The 16,373-nt window shown below is 37.5% G+C and overlaps 1 non-coding gene across 1 annotated transcript; it reads left to right on the top strand.

Moving 5' to 3' along the window:
- The first annotated feature begins 2,966 nt into the window (after nucleotides 1-2,966).
- Nucleotides 2,967-3,073, top strand: LOC125831851 (small nucleolar RNA R71). The gene has a single exon (XR_007443208.1). It is a non-coding gene; the product is annotated as a small nucleolar RNA R71 (small nucleolar RNA).
- The last annotated feature ends 13,300 nt before the right edge of the window (nucleotides 3,074-16,373 follow it).

Genomic DNA, 16,373 nt, shown 5'->3' with positions numbered 1-16,373 from the left:
ATCATGCTCTGGTACTCGTGCTCAAAGTCTTCAGCTTTTCAAGTGCATTGTTGATGTCATCGTTGTTGCATCTCACTGTCCTCGCTCGTACCATCACAGACTCCACCGGTCTGAAGGCATTGGCCTTCTTCTTCCCCTAGGGTACCAAATAACCGTAGGTAGTGTAGAATTCCTGGACCCAGGTGAGAATAATAGGCCATGGGGCCTGGTGAAGATCTCGAACTTGTGGAACTAGAAAGTATCCTACATAACTAATATTTGTCCACTACACTATCCGTGGACAATCACTTCTCTTCTAGGATGGTCCTCAATCCCTCGGCCTTTAACTGGTTGAGTAATCGGCAAGGAGGACCCTGAACTGGTGGTGTTGGAACCACCGTCTGTGCTAGAGCTGGCATTGAGTCTGAAGTAGGAGGGGTTGGCTTTGGAATTCTAGACAGGTCATTACGAGCTTTTGCACGATTCTCTGCTCATCGGGCATGTAGTAACTGATTGTCCTCAGGCTCAGAGAGTGAAGCCTGAGAATCAACTGATTCTCCCTCACTGCCGGAGTTATGCTCTGGTATCTCAGCTCTGGACGCCTTGCCCTTACCTTTGCCCTTGCCTCCCTTCAGAGGTAACTTCTTTCTCTTTGTATTGGAAGCAGTTGCTTCCTCATTAATAACAACACCCCGTGCCCTTTTCGGGGCGGCATGCCACTATCAACCAAATTAGTTCTAGCCATATCTGAAAAACACATCGAAAGGTTTTAGAAATCATTCAAGAAAATTGTAGAAATCAAGTTGTAGAAAGACTCAGCGAGTCTCCAAGTCGCTTAGGCAAGCCAAATCGAGCTTGTCGAAAGGACCAGCTCAAAAAAAATTCAGAAACAAGGCATGTCGTTGATGTTCAGGTCCCTTCGGTGAATCGCCAACACCAATCGGCGATCTTAGAATAGTCCACCGAATATTATAGTGTATTTTAAGGATTAGGGGCGCAGAAAGGGAGATCTAAGGAACGTTTCGGCAAGTCGCCAAGTGAATTCGTTGAGCTCAGGCTTCCCGCCGAAAGTTACAAAATTAACTTAGCTAAAAAATAAAATTAAAGTCGATCAAAGGGGGACTTTGGCGAACCGTTGAACCACTCGGCGATCTCGACGAAGCTCGCCAAGCGACCCAACGTGCCAGTTTTCAACCCCATTTCCCAAAATCAAGCCCGCAGCCCCCTGAATTCAAAACCAAACACACACATTATGTAATTAGCACTAGACCTATATGACCTATCCCCTCGGGGTACTCAAACTTCCCCCGATTAATTCAAAATTGGCCATTTGATGACTTTTTCCCTTAAGAATGACGTCAAACACTCCATCATCGGGTAAATTATGTCATTTAGCACAACTCAGGGTTACTTACACTTCACCCCACTAGACCCATTACAAAATTACTGCAACCCAACTAGTTTGGGTGAGAGTGCACAGGGTTAGAAATGAGAGAATATGAAAGAGTTTGAAATTTTAAACTGTTTGGGCTTTAAAACCTTTCAGTTCACGACACCTTCGCCGGAGTAAGTCATTCACGTCGAACCACTCGGTGATGCGCCGAGTGGTACTTTACCTCGCCGAGTTTTATAAGACCTCTAGAGAATTTGAGGGTTCAAACGGCGGACAAAATCGGGCTTGCCGACTTGTTCGGTGAGTCACCAATTAAGCAATTAGCCCACTGAGTTTTATCGACTTCCACTTCAAGCTTGGTGGGTCCAACGGTGGTCTAGGTCGGGCTTGCCGACCTCTTCGGCGGGTCACCGACTGGACTTTTGGCTCGCCAAACTGCCCATTTTCCAACACTCTTCACTTTTCAACCTCCACAATCAACACCTATTATTAAAAATCAAAACTAAAGCATTAAAACCTTGGGTTGCCTCCCAAGAAGTGCCTTAGCTAATGTCGTGGCACGACGAGGATACCAAATCAAGCTTCATTTTTAGAGTTTTCCATTGTGTCACTAGGCAAGCCCCCTTGTTGTCTTGGATTCAAATGCGAAGATATTTGACCCATTTGGGCCTCCAGCTGCTTAATAGAGACTGAATGAGAGGTAACCATTTGATTGAGAGTTGAGACATCATCTTTCATCTCTTTCAACACTTTGTCCTACTATTCAACTTTGTTGAGAATGCATGAGAGCATATCTTATGTACGGCCACCTTCGGATTCCTTGGGCTTTTGACGCTCATGGGGAGGAACATACCTATCCTTAAGCTAACTACTTAGTGTCTGTAACACCTCGAATTTTGAAAACATGGAAAATTGTAGGTTTCTTGGATCTGGTGCCAGTACTAGCAGAGCAACCAACGACCTGTAGTCTAACGCACGATCTGTGGGTAGGCCAGTGGGTGGAAAGCTCATGTTTCTAAAAATGTCAAAGTTTTAGTACTTCGTATGGTTCACCAGGACGGTCCTCCATCAAATGCACGAGTCGTAGGTAGGTCTCATAGATGAGTCCTAGATTTAGAAAAAATTTAGGATCAAACCCTCATCTCTATTCCAACCTTGATTTCCACCCAGTCTTGGGTAGTTTGCACGATAACTTCCTCCTTGATTGGCTAGGAGGTTCACTTCCTCATTGTACAACGCTTCAAATTGTGCATCATCGGGGCTTACTCCACCAACACCCACAACATTAACACTCTTTGTACCAACACCCATGACATTTTTAGCCAAAATATCCAGTTGGGTCATCATTTTGGCCATGTTTTGGTCTCTCACTTGATCCTTTTCTATCTGCTCTTTTATCATTCTAAAATTTAGATGAGAGACTTGGTCTTCATGAGTGTACCATGCCCTATTGATTTTGGTCATGCAATCAAGGAGTTGAGATGCTACTTCATGGGATTGTTTCATTACACCACTGGGAACAAGTTGATCAGTAACTCCTTTGCTCACCGAGTCGAGGCTCCTATAGAAGTATTGCACCAGCACATTATTTGGAAGTCCATGAGTAGGGCATTGCACCACCAACTTCTTAAATCTCAGCCATGTCTCATATATAGGCTCACCTTCCAAGCGTTTAAAACCTTGGATGTTATCCATGAGTATTATCATCTCCGATGGGGGAAAGAATCTCACTTGGAACATTGTGATCAGCTCATCCCAAGAAGTGATGGAATCCCTTGGCAACTCAGCCAACTACTTACTAGCCTTGCCCATTAGAGAAAATAGGAACAACCTAAGACGGACTGATTCTTGCGATATGTTCTTAAATGAGAATGGACCACAAATGTCCACGAAGATTAGAATATGCTCATGGGCATCCTCATGAGCTAGCCCCCCAAACAAACCTTTCAATTGTAGGAGCTGAAGCATTGTGCTAGTAATGTGAAAAACAGTGTTTCCTTTAGTTGGAGGTAGAGGTATTGCCCCCACACCACCCAGTGGAATTGGATCATTGACGTTTGGGTCATTTACATCATTGAGGTTTCCAACATCATCTTGGTGGCCCACTTGGCTACCATTACTTCCGTTAACGACATCTCCTCCTCTATTTAACACAAGCAACACAAAACCAAAAACAATAATAACTAGATTCAACTATAACTAAATAGATCACAATTCAACTTCACTAAAAGAATTTTAAACAACACCACTCCCCGGCAGCGGCGCCATTTTGATGAATTAACATTTATCAAATACACTTCATCCAATTCTAAGTGCAAACGATCGTTAAGCAATATATAACCCAACAATTGAGTTAGGGTCGAATCCCACAGGGAGTGGTACATATTCAAATTCAATCAAGAAGTAAGAATGTGATCTAACTATATATAAGAATAGAAATTAACGAAAAAGACATAAAACAAATTAAAAGGGGTGACACGAATGTCAGATGGGGGGTTTTGGTTTGCAATTATAAACTACAATGCAGTCACAAATAACTTGAAATAACAATAAGGAGAGGAATTCTCGGGAAGTGATCAATTATAAGCAAATAACAATATATGGGTAATTGAAACTACTAGTAAATAGCTAAAAATTAGTGGGTAGGCTAGACTATAAGGTAGATAGCTTTCTCTCGAACAACTATCCCGAATCAGGTGATTTCTTTCAAACATCAACATGCATAGCAATTAGGAACAGCCCACACCTTAATTCATCCACTCTCTCAAGCTAGATGGGTAGGATTGGGTTTAGGATTCACTCTCTCGAGCTTAACCCAACACCTACAAATCATTAATCAATAATCTTAGTTCTAAAACCTCTCTCTCGAGCAAGCTAAGAACACAAGGTTAGAACTGCATTTGTAACTACAATTCATAAATTAAACCACAATTAATGATTAAACCCACTTCAATATATCATTTAAACTAGTAATTAACAATACCCATAAACTAATTCAACCCATAATCACATGATCACACCCCAAGAATTGGGGTTTTAGCCAAACATCATAAAAAATAAAAACGGTTACCAAATCGATTAGCTATCAACTGGATAAGAGTAATTAAGACTTTAAAATGCTCGAAATTGAAGAATATCAGTAACCCACTTGCAAAATCTCCAAATTGTGTCTCAAAAAGCCTTCAAGTCTATTAAGAAACTATCAAAAACTCAAGAGAAAATTGTTCTAGATTAATTCAATATATCAAATTAACTTTCATAATCTAATGTATAGTTGCCAAAAATAGGCCACGAAGGGCTATTAGGTGAGGTAAGTCAGGCTCACCGTGTGGTTCGGCGAAATACCTTCTGCTCTTTCTATCGTTTTTTTGCATTTGCTCTCAACATCCTCAAGTCTTGTAACTTTGGGTGATCACTTTTGGCATCGCAGAACTGTTCAGTGATTCGCCGACTGCCCTTTTTCTATCGCCAACTTGGTTTCTTCCTTCAGGGCTGGCACACTTGAACTTGAGGCTGTCAAAATAGCCACTCAGCGATTTGCCAAGTGCTCTTGGCGATCATCAGGCTGGCCTTTCTTCACTTCTTCAGTTTATTTTGTTCCTTTTTGCATGTTAGTGCCCTTGCTTTGCTCCTCAATACATATACCTGAAAAACAAGGCTTTAATATCAGTTTATGGCACAAATTAAGCATTTGAGGACACTAAATCTAAATAAATGGTGCCCCGAATGAGTTCAAACGGACTCATCAGCGGCACGCCACCATAGCGTTATAACTACTACCATGTAGTTTGGGGCCTGGCACGATGCGCCACTCATGCGCCCCCAAAAACTGGTCAGTAGTTTTGGGGCAGTCTCCCCGCGCCACGGTGCGTCAGGGTCGCTAGGTCTCTTACCCTTCCGTCCTGGTTTAGGTGTGTGTTCCCTCGAATCCTAACTATGTCCTCTCCTTAATATTCATACTTAAAATCTTCATTAATCCTTGAGAGATCATGCATATTCTAACCACATCTCTTAATTTACGTTTCAAAATTTAAGTAAAGTTAAGATGAAAGCTCAAGAGGTCCTTTTGAGTCAATTTTGAGAATCCTTTTGCAATTAACTAAAGATTTGAACTAAGTCTTAAGTATATGAGTATGAGAAAGAGGAGAATTGAGTTTCATGTTTTAAAATGAGCATAAGGGAACTAAGTATTCTCAAGTATGTCTCAAGTATGTAATACTTTTACATATTAAATGAGAGAAAACTAGATTTCTAAATGAGTTTACAAGTTCAGAGGAGTTTCAGAGCATCACCTTTTTTAAGAGGATTTTTAGAGTAATTACCTCAATTGAGAAAGAGTTATATTTTAAACATATGAGCATGAGTTATATATTATTGGGAGTAGTATTGAGCACCGATATGGGGATGAGTTTAGACAACGCAAAATCCTCATAAACCATGTATGCCAACATGGGTACACTATATCAAAATTGATCTTTACCGGAAATTAATTACCAACAATATCTTAATTTCCACTAAATTTGTATATTTAGAGGCAATTAGCACTATTTTTATATGTCCCTAAAGTCTTTAGCGACACTGGATCTAATGGCACTTAACTGATGCAGTAAATACTTTAGCACTATTTATTAATGTGTTTATTTATTGCCGCTAAAATTTGTTTTTTGTTGTAGTGGTAAAGGGTCATGCTTTTTAGATGATTCCTTATTACTTTTCAGCATATCTTAGTAGATCCACTTAGTTGAGGTATTCTATACCCCGGCAACGTATAATACAGTTCTGGCAACGTTGGCGAGACGGTGTAACATCACATAGCTCATAGTGATGGTTGTTGATTAGAGAATCTCCCAAATAAGAGTAAAGAGTTTATTATTGTATTTTTATACATATTTAGTTGATATTTACTATTTTAAAAGTTTTATATATTTTTGCTTTCACATTTGAGTTGAGTTGAGGTGAGTATATCTTCCCTGAGTATCAGTTCAGTTATCTTCTACTTTTAGCTTTTCCCCTTACATGCTCGTACATTCAATGTACTGACATCATTCGACCTGCATCTTTTCATGATATAGATACAGGTGTTCAGGGTCATGAATAGGTGCTTCGTTGATCCCATCGCATTCCAGCTAACTTTGGTTATCCTCTTTGTTTATGGAGGGCTTCGCATTATGATTTTGTTTTTGTTAAGATGTCACGGGTCTTGTCCCAATATATATCGTAGTTATTAGAGGATTCATAGAAAATGGTAGAATTAGGAGTCTTTCATTATTCCTTGTTGATGTTTTAAAGACTTTGAGTTGAACATTTATGTTTATTTGAGTATTTCAGATAGTTTTGAGTTAAACTATTGTATTAATGAGGTCTTATAAGTTAATACTTGCATTTGAGTTCTTATGTTGTTGAGTAAGTTTTTCGCTGAGCATTGAGTCAGGCCAAGGGTTTGCTTGGGGACCAGTGATGGCTCTCGAGTGTCGGCCACGTTCAGGGTGTCGGCTTGGGGTGTGACATTTCTACTTCATCAACTACATCTACACTTAAACCATTAAATTTAGTTATTGCTTTTTTCCCTCCATGCAGTTAGCTTGGATCATCGTCATATATATGCTTTTAAAGTACTCATCCACCGACGTGGGTCTTTTCCTCAATTTTTTAAGGTGAGACCATAGATCTTGTTAAAAGTATTATGGCACAAACCTCTTCCTCATCACCCTCTTCATTCCATAAATCTAACGCCTTTACTTGGATCTTGTGAAGGTCTTAGAACATCAAATTCTTGGATTTTTGTTTTGAATTTTCCATATCTTTTATTCAATTTTCTATTTATTTTCTATTGTTGCTTCCACACTCTAATATTCAACTCTATATCTGTGATCTCTTTAACATCGCTATTATGAGAAAGTGAAACACCTTATATACCCTTGACCACGAGCTGATTAAGTGGCGAGAGGATGAGATATTAAGATTATGAGATTTTGGTATATGGACCACGAGTCCTTAATGGGTCCTAATCTTGGGAGTTAAACCTCTACCAGGTGTATATAACAAGTTGTGTGACTATCTTGATTCCACCACATTTATCTATCATTGAATTTGCTAACCTTGTCTGTTTGTGTATTAACTATGTGATATGAAACTTTTTGTATAGCTTTACATGTTTACTTTACTCACACCGTTCATCTATACAATTGTGACACCAATGTTGATCTGGGACTTTTCTATATACCGGTGGAAACATTTTGTAGTTTATTTTATAATTATTTTTATTCTAATTTACTCAGTCGGTCTAACCTATTAAGATCTACTGAATACAAGTGTAATATACTAACCCCTACTTTTGTCACCTTTTGTTGCAGCTCTTAGTATGAGTGGTACTTGCGATGACTGAATTGATTGTGCAATGTTTGAGCTTTGAAGTTATGGTGAGATCCTCGTTCGGGTCATCATTCAAGTTTCATCTTTTATCTCTATATTTATGTATTTTTCAAAGACAAGTGTTGAATTTTGAATTCAGATATTGTATCAAAATACTCTTTAATTCTTACAAATATTTTGGGAATTTTTACTGTATCTCAACTTTTTTTCATTTATAACCTGACTTCAATTTAGAAGTTTTGTATGTGTATTTACCTTCTTTTCAGCAACATTTGAAATAATTTTTGAATTGGATTCTTCGGCTTACACACTGGTTGGGTTTCGGGTGTGTACTATCATGACCTTGAATTTTGGATCGTGACACCAACGGGCTGATCCAATCCACCTCACTCAAGACTCATGGTCCAGTAGGCTTACTTCGGCCAAGCTAAAAGGCCGCACTCTTAAATAGACCCCAAAGAGTATAACCTAAAACTACTTAATCACATATAAGTATGGATTGGCCCAATGAGTCTAGTCCATATTAATGGCTCTAATACAAATGGATAAATATATAGTAGGTAATTTTTGGTTTTCTATGTGTCCACTAGTTCTTAAACAAACAAAAGGGGGGGAAATGTTCAATTTTAGCTAGTGTTTGATCCTAGATTTTGAATTAGATTTTCAAAATTTATCTTTAAATATTTGTTTGGTCATAGACTTTGGATTGCATTTTCAAAATTTATCTTCAAAACAAATTTAAGTTTCAAAACCCGATCTTTCCATTCATAAACTTTTTAAAAAAATTAAACTACTAATGCATGTCCAAATACAATTTCAAATTTTAAAAATCGTAAACTTCAAAAATTCGAATTTTGAATATGTAAATTTAAACTTTCGAATGACTAATTCAACTTGTATAATTTTATTATTGACCAAATATATCAATAGTCATATATTACTCAAACAACTATCGTTTTGTATAGGCATTTTGTAATGACCTCCAGTTATTTCAGTGTTTATGTCTCATTTTCATCGTTTAGAGCTCTTGTAGTAACCCCAAGTCATTTATGACTTGCTGGGACTGACAATTTGGTCACCTGGTTGTTCGTTTGGTTTTTATACGATATATAGTATTTTTGATCTTTTGAACCTTAAATAGTCATTTTTGATCAAAATTTTAAGAAGATAACCTCATAATCTAATTTCAACTATTCCATTAGGTCCGGAATGGTCATTTTAGGGAAGTAGCATAGTTAGCACAACTCGTAAGGCTTTTAGTGCGAGTCTGTGTTATTAAGTGTTTTAACTTTCAAGTTAAGGCCTAAGTTTGACTTTATGCAACATTCTAAGTAATCAAGCTTAGATGAGAATTATGTTAGAATGGTCAGCTCTGGTACATTGATTTTGGTCTAGAACAACCCTTCGTTTGGATCACGAGGCTTTCGGGCTAATTCTGAACCACCTTGTGGATTTTGGCTTAAACGGAGTTTAGGGGAGGGACCCACTTTCAGTTGAGCTGACCTCATATGGGTATTTTGATTACTCTGTTGAGTCCAGAATATCGAATTTGGTAGAGTTGCATATCTCGTTTGGAAAAAGTGCTCATTACCCCCCCCCCCAAACTTGAAGTTTTTTATTCAGTGTACACCTAAACTATATTCCATTAACCCCCCCCCTCCCGGTGAACTTGTTTATTCCTCCATTGCGTACACTTTTATTGTCCACTTGACGTAGAAATTGACAACAAACTCTAGCAAGTGCGTGAGAAAGTAAATTTTTGCCACATCATAAAGCTACAATGGTAAAAAAAAAAAACATAAATCTTCACTTTTCTTTAATTTTTGGCATCTTTTCAGAACTTTCTCTCTCTATTCTCTAACTATTTATTCTCCCTAATCTCTTCTCCATTTTCAAATTTCAGAATTTTTCTCTCTTTTTTGTTTTAATTGCATTTGCTAAATTCATGAATTATAATAGGGAGATTGTTTGTTTATGTGGGACTCCTCCAATTCCGAAAATTTCATGGACAAATGACAATCCCGTACGTAGATTTCTCGGTTGTAGACACTATGGGGTACGTATTGTTTTATATTTTTTTGCTTTTAGTTTACCAATTTCTTATTATGTAATTTTTTTAAAAAATTGATTTTATGAAATGCAGTCCTTATTTCGAAATCCTTGTAAGTTTTTCGATTGGTATGATCCGGAATTTCTTAGCCAGGCGAATACTATGATTTTGGGTCTGTTGAAGAAGACCAACAAACAACAAAAACAGTTGAAGTGTAGATGGATGTTAAAACTGATTTTGGGCATTAGTGATATTTTTCTTTTATTTAGTGTGTCGTTGAAAAAAAATTGTGAATCTAATTGTTATTAACGCAAGGTCTTTTGGTTCTAGGGTTCTCATTTAGTGCATTAGTTTGGTTTAGTGTTTTAGTGATGTATGTCTGTGTTGATTAAAGCTATATATATATATATATATATATATATATCTTGGTGTATGTTTAATTGACTTGTCATTTTTTCATAAAACTGCAATTACATGAAATAGGTAATATGATAACAAAACACGAAATAATAATATAAAGGTATAACATAACTAGTGCTTTCTTGATCATTAAAAACAAACATCATAGTGTTTCATTGTTTCAACCAACAACCACAATAACTTAAGTTAACTACCAAAACACAAAACAGTCACTACTTTAAGTTTGGTTGAAGCACCAAAACACAAAATAGTCACTACTTTAAGTTTGGTTGAACAACCACACAAGCACCAAAATATAAAACAGTCACTAATTTAAGTTTGGTTGTTACAACCACACAACCACCAAAGCACCAACACACATTAACTAAGAAGCTTTCTTTGAGGGAGATTTTCCCTTGGCTTGGGCCCTTGTTTGAATTCCAACAACTTTTGATCTGGTTTGAATACGACGCATAACATTTTGGACTTGAAGTTCTCTTTAAGTCATGGATTGTTTGCCTTTCCACTTTAGTCCCTTGGTAGGTTTAAAATCAATATCACCTGTCACATGCGCAGAACTCTGCACACCAGTATTAACCATCCTACTGCTAGCCAATCCTTACCGAAATATTAACAACCTAGTTATTTTGGGACTCACATTTAAAAATATAATTTTGACAATTTTATAAGACACTTACATTAGTACATGTATATCCAGTATCAGCAACAAATACACCTTGTCCCACAACTCTTGGCCTTTTCTTGTAACCACTTCCTATACCTCTTCTTGTACCAGTGTTGTTGCTGCTTTCTCTTTCATATTGACCTCTACCCCTTTTTTTCCCAGTGTTGGACTAATGTGAGTAGAAAAAGAATAAAACAAGAGACTAAATTACTAAGTAACCTAATCTAATTTATAAAAGCAAATTAATGTGAATGTACCTCTTGAGTGGGTGTTTGGTGTAGACTTAGGTTTAGGATTTTTGGACAATCTCTTGTTATGATATTCTCCTCTGCAAATTGAACATGTCATTACTGTCCCCATTCTTGGCAACTTCCCAGCTTTTCTCAATTCATAAATTTCTCTTCTTCTGTTCTTTGGTGGCCTACCAGGCATTTTCTTACCTCATGTGGTTCAACTATTGGGTTTCTACTTTCAAGCCACATTTCCATGTTTGGGACTGGTTGAATGAAATGAGAATATGTCTTCAGATATGTCACTTTCCTATACCAACTTAAATTGCTTGTGATGCATCCATGTTCAAGTGGTTCATTGTTGCTATACCATGTGCACATGGAATACCTTTTAATTCCCAAGATGTGCAACTACATTTTTGTTGACCCAAGTTCACAGTATGTTTGTATGTCCCTTCTAACACTTAAAATCCATCATCACCATTCCATTAAATGTTGCACTGCATTGATCTTGTTACATTGGTATTGAATACCATCATTGCCATTGGAGATATTCCATACGTCCATGTATCAGCAAATGCTCTTGACTTACTCACCCTACTCATCACCTTAATTCTAACTTATTCCAACATAGTTACAATAGTCTTGTTCCTAGGTCCCAAGATCCAAGCATTGAAACTCTCTGTCATGTTGTTATCTAAACTATCACATTCTGAAAAAGTTTGGAAAAAAAGCTTTGCACTATTTCTCCTTGTTGTATTTGATAAGGTCTTCAACTAAACATGTTCCCAGCTTGGATAGAGCATTTATATTGTAATTAAAATGTGCCTCACAAGTGGCTCTAGCACAAGCCCAAAATTTCTTCCTTCTCTCTTTGCCTCTCCAGTTTTGTGACCAATTTGCTAATATGTATCTAGCACACATTATGTGCTCACATTCTCGAAATACTTCATCTGCAGTAGCTATTAGTTCCGGTAGTTGCAAAACAAAATAATAAAGATAGTTAAATTTTGATCAAATTAAATTAAAGACAAACAAAAAAAAGAAATCCAGTTACCTTTTGCATATCACTAATGATAGTGATCTGGGAACCATCTCCTAGATTAAGATCATCTTGCAGAATGGTCATGAACCATTTCCATGTCAACTTGCTTTTAGTACCAATTACTGCCCATGCTATTGGATACATTTGGTTGTTTGCATCCTTAGCAACAGCTACCAAAAGTTGGCCCTTACAAATTCCTTTTAGAAAATGCCCATCCAGCCCTATACATCTTCTGCATCCTTGTTGGAAACCCTTTTTCATAGCATCAAAACATATATTAAAAGAGTGAAACTGTTTCATCCCATTTTCTGATTCTGAATCTGTAAGATTCATAACACAAGCGCTACCAGGATTTGTTTGGAGTAACACATCCCAGTAGTCTAGGATTCTGCTAAATTCTGCCATATGATCCCCCATAATTTCCTTTAAAACATTTTTTCTTATTTTTAAACAAACTGCCTTGCCTACATGAACATTCAACTCTTTCCTCACCAAATCTTGTATTTTCCACCCTTTTATACTAGGTTGAGAAATAATCCTATCTTTCAGATACTTACATAAAAACTTTGAATTACATAGAATATTATTTCTGGTCCTAGTACATTTGTGCCTTGGGTTGTATGTCTTGATAGTGAAGTTTTCACTCCTCCCTTCCTTGCTTGCATACAACAGCCATGGACAACCATTTTTACACTTGACTCTTACTCTAGTACTCTCATTCACACACTTTTCTAACTCAACACCTTTTTTTATAGCATATTTTGTAACTACCTCTCTAAATTCCTTTACACTTTCAAATACCAAACCACACTGCCATATTACAACATCACAAGTAGAATCATATATCACTTTATTACTCTTCTTTCTCCCCCCCTTAAACCCCCTCCTTCAAGTTCATCATCAGAAACAGGTTGTTCTTCATCACTTTGAAAACTATCACAATCATAATTGTCATAGTATGGCTCATCCTCTCTTAGCTTACCCTTGAATTTTTTTTTTGCCTTTTTCAATATCTTCATACCTTCATCAAGTCCAACTTCAACTAAAAAAAAACCTTTTGTTTTTTTCCTTCTTCTTTCTCCTCCTACTTTCTCTAAACTTTCTCACATCTTCTTTAAATCCTCAACTCCTCATGCACATCAATTCTATAGTCAATAGATTGGTCAGAACAAATAGAATCATTGTCTATATCTTCCTCTGCATTTTCTTGGGCACTTGGTTCAACTTCTTTTTGAATAGAAGGTTCAGTTCCTTATTGGATAGAAGGTTCAACTTCTTCTTCAGTATCAGTCCAATCTATTGAATAATAACCATCATCAGTTTCTTGTTGGACACCTGCAACCCCATCATTCTCAACTTTTTCACTAGATGGAAAGGTAGAAGAAAAACCTCACCTTAGATCAGGTTTTTTTAGTTGTGCAGTTAAAGAACCATCAGATTCCACATGTGCATTAAAAGACTCACCCACTTGACTTAAAGATTGACTAATTTGACCTTCAGTACCAACATCCTCCAGAATAGTGTCATGACACACATAAATATCTATTGTGTCCCCATCATGGATAAATAATGCAATGTTACAAATGTCCATGTCATTTTTCAATTCCACCAAATACACCCCCTAAAGATGGAACTGCATAAGTTTTTCCTAACTTACTAATCCCAAAAGACTTAGCATAATCTGCAAGTTCGGGAATTGATAAATGATCTTCATCCACACTCTCTACATATTCAGTCCTACCCCCAACATATACTGGACCTACGTCACTCACCAAGATACCCCCAAATTAGTACTTAGTCGTCATAGTGTCAGCCTATAACCATAATAATAATCAATATATTGTATAAGGCAACAACAACAAAACATATGCAACAACAGCAAATGGCAACAACACCAAAACAGAGACAACAACAGGAAAACAGAGGCAACAAAACCAAATTTTACTCATAAGCATACAATTATACAAGGAAATTATAATATTTAACAATAAAAAAACATAATAGATGAATTGGAACCCTAAAACCCCTAAAATATTGATTTACTCAACAGCATACAAATATACATAAGGAAATTACAAACATTTAACAATACCAAAATAAAATATTGAAATTAAAACCCTAGAATCTCAATTTTACTAAAAAGCCCTAATTTTTTGAACTAATTACCAGAAATCCTAATACTCATGCATGCATAAGCTGAACAAGTTCATAATAATACATTCATTAAGTGAAAATTCTAGTTGAAAACTATCAAACCCCTAATTGGAAGATCAATCGGAAACTATGGTGAAACCCTAGTCGAAGAATATGACGAAACCTTAAACGAAAAATAGGGGAAAATATAAATGAAAAAGTAAAGGAAACAAACAATAACACCTCATAAGAGTGGATAATCACTTGCTTGGTAAGAATTTCATGCAAGATTGAAAGAAAATCGACCAAACGCTTCACGAAATCGAGCATGAACTTCACGTCTAAGAACTGCAACTGACCCAAATCTAGAAAGAGTTCCGTAAAATCTTCCCTTTACTCCATCGATTACACTTCTTAGAGAGCCAAAAGGTTTGAAATCTCCCTTTTACTCCATCGATTACACTTCTTAGAGCTTAGTGAGAAGTTTTGAGCTTAGTGAAAAGCTTAGTCTGGAAGTTTTAAGAAGTTTGACATTTATTAATCTAAGTGGCTAATAGTTATCCAACATGTGTGTGTAGACACGATTGGAGTGGTCGAACCATACAGGTGTACGCGATGGAGGAATAAACAAGTTCGGGGGGAGGGGGGTAATGAGCACTTTTCCTATCTCGTTTACGTGCATGGGATTTTGAAAGAATTCAAAACGCCCCATCGAAATTTGGGAACTTGCTAAAACAGTTGATATGTATTAGCTAGTGTAGGCCATTTTTGGTCTTCTCGTTTGCTGGCCCTTGGCCGCGATCGTGGAAGTTAGGTGATCTGAGGGCCCTATTAACAGGGTTTTGGCCGTGATAACAGTGATTTGGTTTCCTCCTGGCCGTGGTCCGCGTTCATGGGGGACCCTCCGTGTTCGCGAAGAGGAGATTGAACTGGTCTTATTTAAAGACCATTCGCAGAGGCAACTTGAGTTCAAAGCTTCAAAAAATAATTTCTCTCTTAATATAGCTCGAAATAGGGTGATCCAAAGTCTCACGCGTCCAAAATTGTCGAGGCTTTGTTGTGGTGTATTCGGGCAGCATTGGTGAACCTCAATTCGAGGTGATTTTCACGTCAAAGTTGATGCCCCAAGCTTCCTTTGTATCAGTGTTTCAAGCTTGGAGCCTTTTGTGATTCCTTGTGAGTGGACATTGATCCACGGTATCTTGGAGCCTTCTAGAGATTCTCTGTGGAGTCGACATGCTCCCGGGTCACTCTTTTTAGTTGGGTGGCTTACGCCCCTAGAAGTGGTATGGCTGGCTGAGCGGCTTTCATATCTGAGATCATCTTCGACGTCGACACACCCCCAGATCACTCTTGCTAGCTGGGCTGGGAGTGGGCTGGATGATTCAGCGACCTAAGTTTGATTGTCACTCTAGACAGGCTAGAAGTTGGCTGGATGTGATGTTATTTGTGTTGGGAGCCCGGATTTTTGTTCGTGGTACTCTTCTCTCTTGCAGTGTAAGCTATTTTGTGTACCTGTCGGGTTTATGGGGTCCGTTCAAGTTTTATTTAAACTTGTGCGTGATTATACCTTTTGGGCTTATGGGATCCAGTTAGGTTTAGCTTAGTTGTACTTAAATTTACTTTCGGTATGCTCGTGTATTTTCTTTCATATCTGCTATGACCCCTATTTGTGTCTAGATTAATGCCTACTGGGTACCTTTGTTTTGGTATTCATGCTACACTCTACATCTTTTTTGTGATGTAGGTCCTAGTACCAGCTACCAGTGATGATCGTTTGTGCTATCTTTTGTAGTTGTTGGGGAACAGAGACGAGGTTGAGCCCTTGGCGTCATGGACCAGCATGTCTCCTTCTGTTTATATGTTTAGCTAGTCATTTGCCTTTGAGATGGCTTGTTGTGGTCTACTTTTGAGACATGTATTTTTCATATTAGACAGCTCTATACTCGTGACTTCCAGGTTCTTGAGGGTTTCCTTTTGTATATAGATTTTGGCTTGCTTCTGTTACTGCCTTTTCTTTATCGTGGTGTTAGTTTTGTTTAGTTCTACCCTTATACTCATTACTTGTCGTTTTGGGTTAAAGGTTT

Source organism: Solanum verrucosum, unplaced genomic scaffold, assembly GCF_900185275.1.
Source record: "Solanum verrucosum unplaced genomic scaffold, falcon-dt-bn FXZP01000192.1, whole genome shotgun sequence".
Lineage (NCBI taxonomy): Eukaryota > Viridiplantae > Streptophyta > Magnoliopsida > Solanales > Solanaceae > Solanum > Solanum verrucosum.
This window is presented reverse-complemented; position numbering and strand designations above follow the sequence as displayed.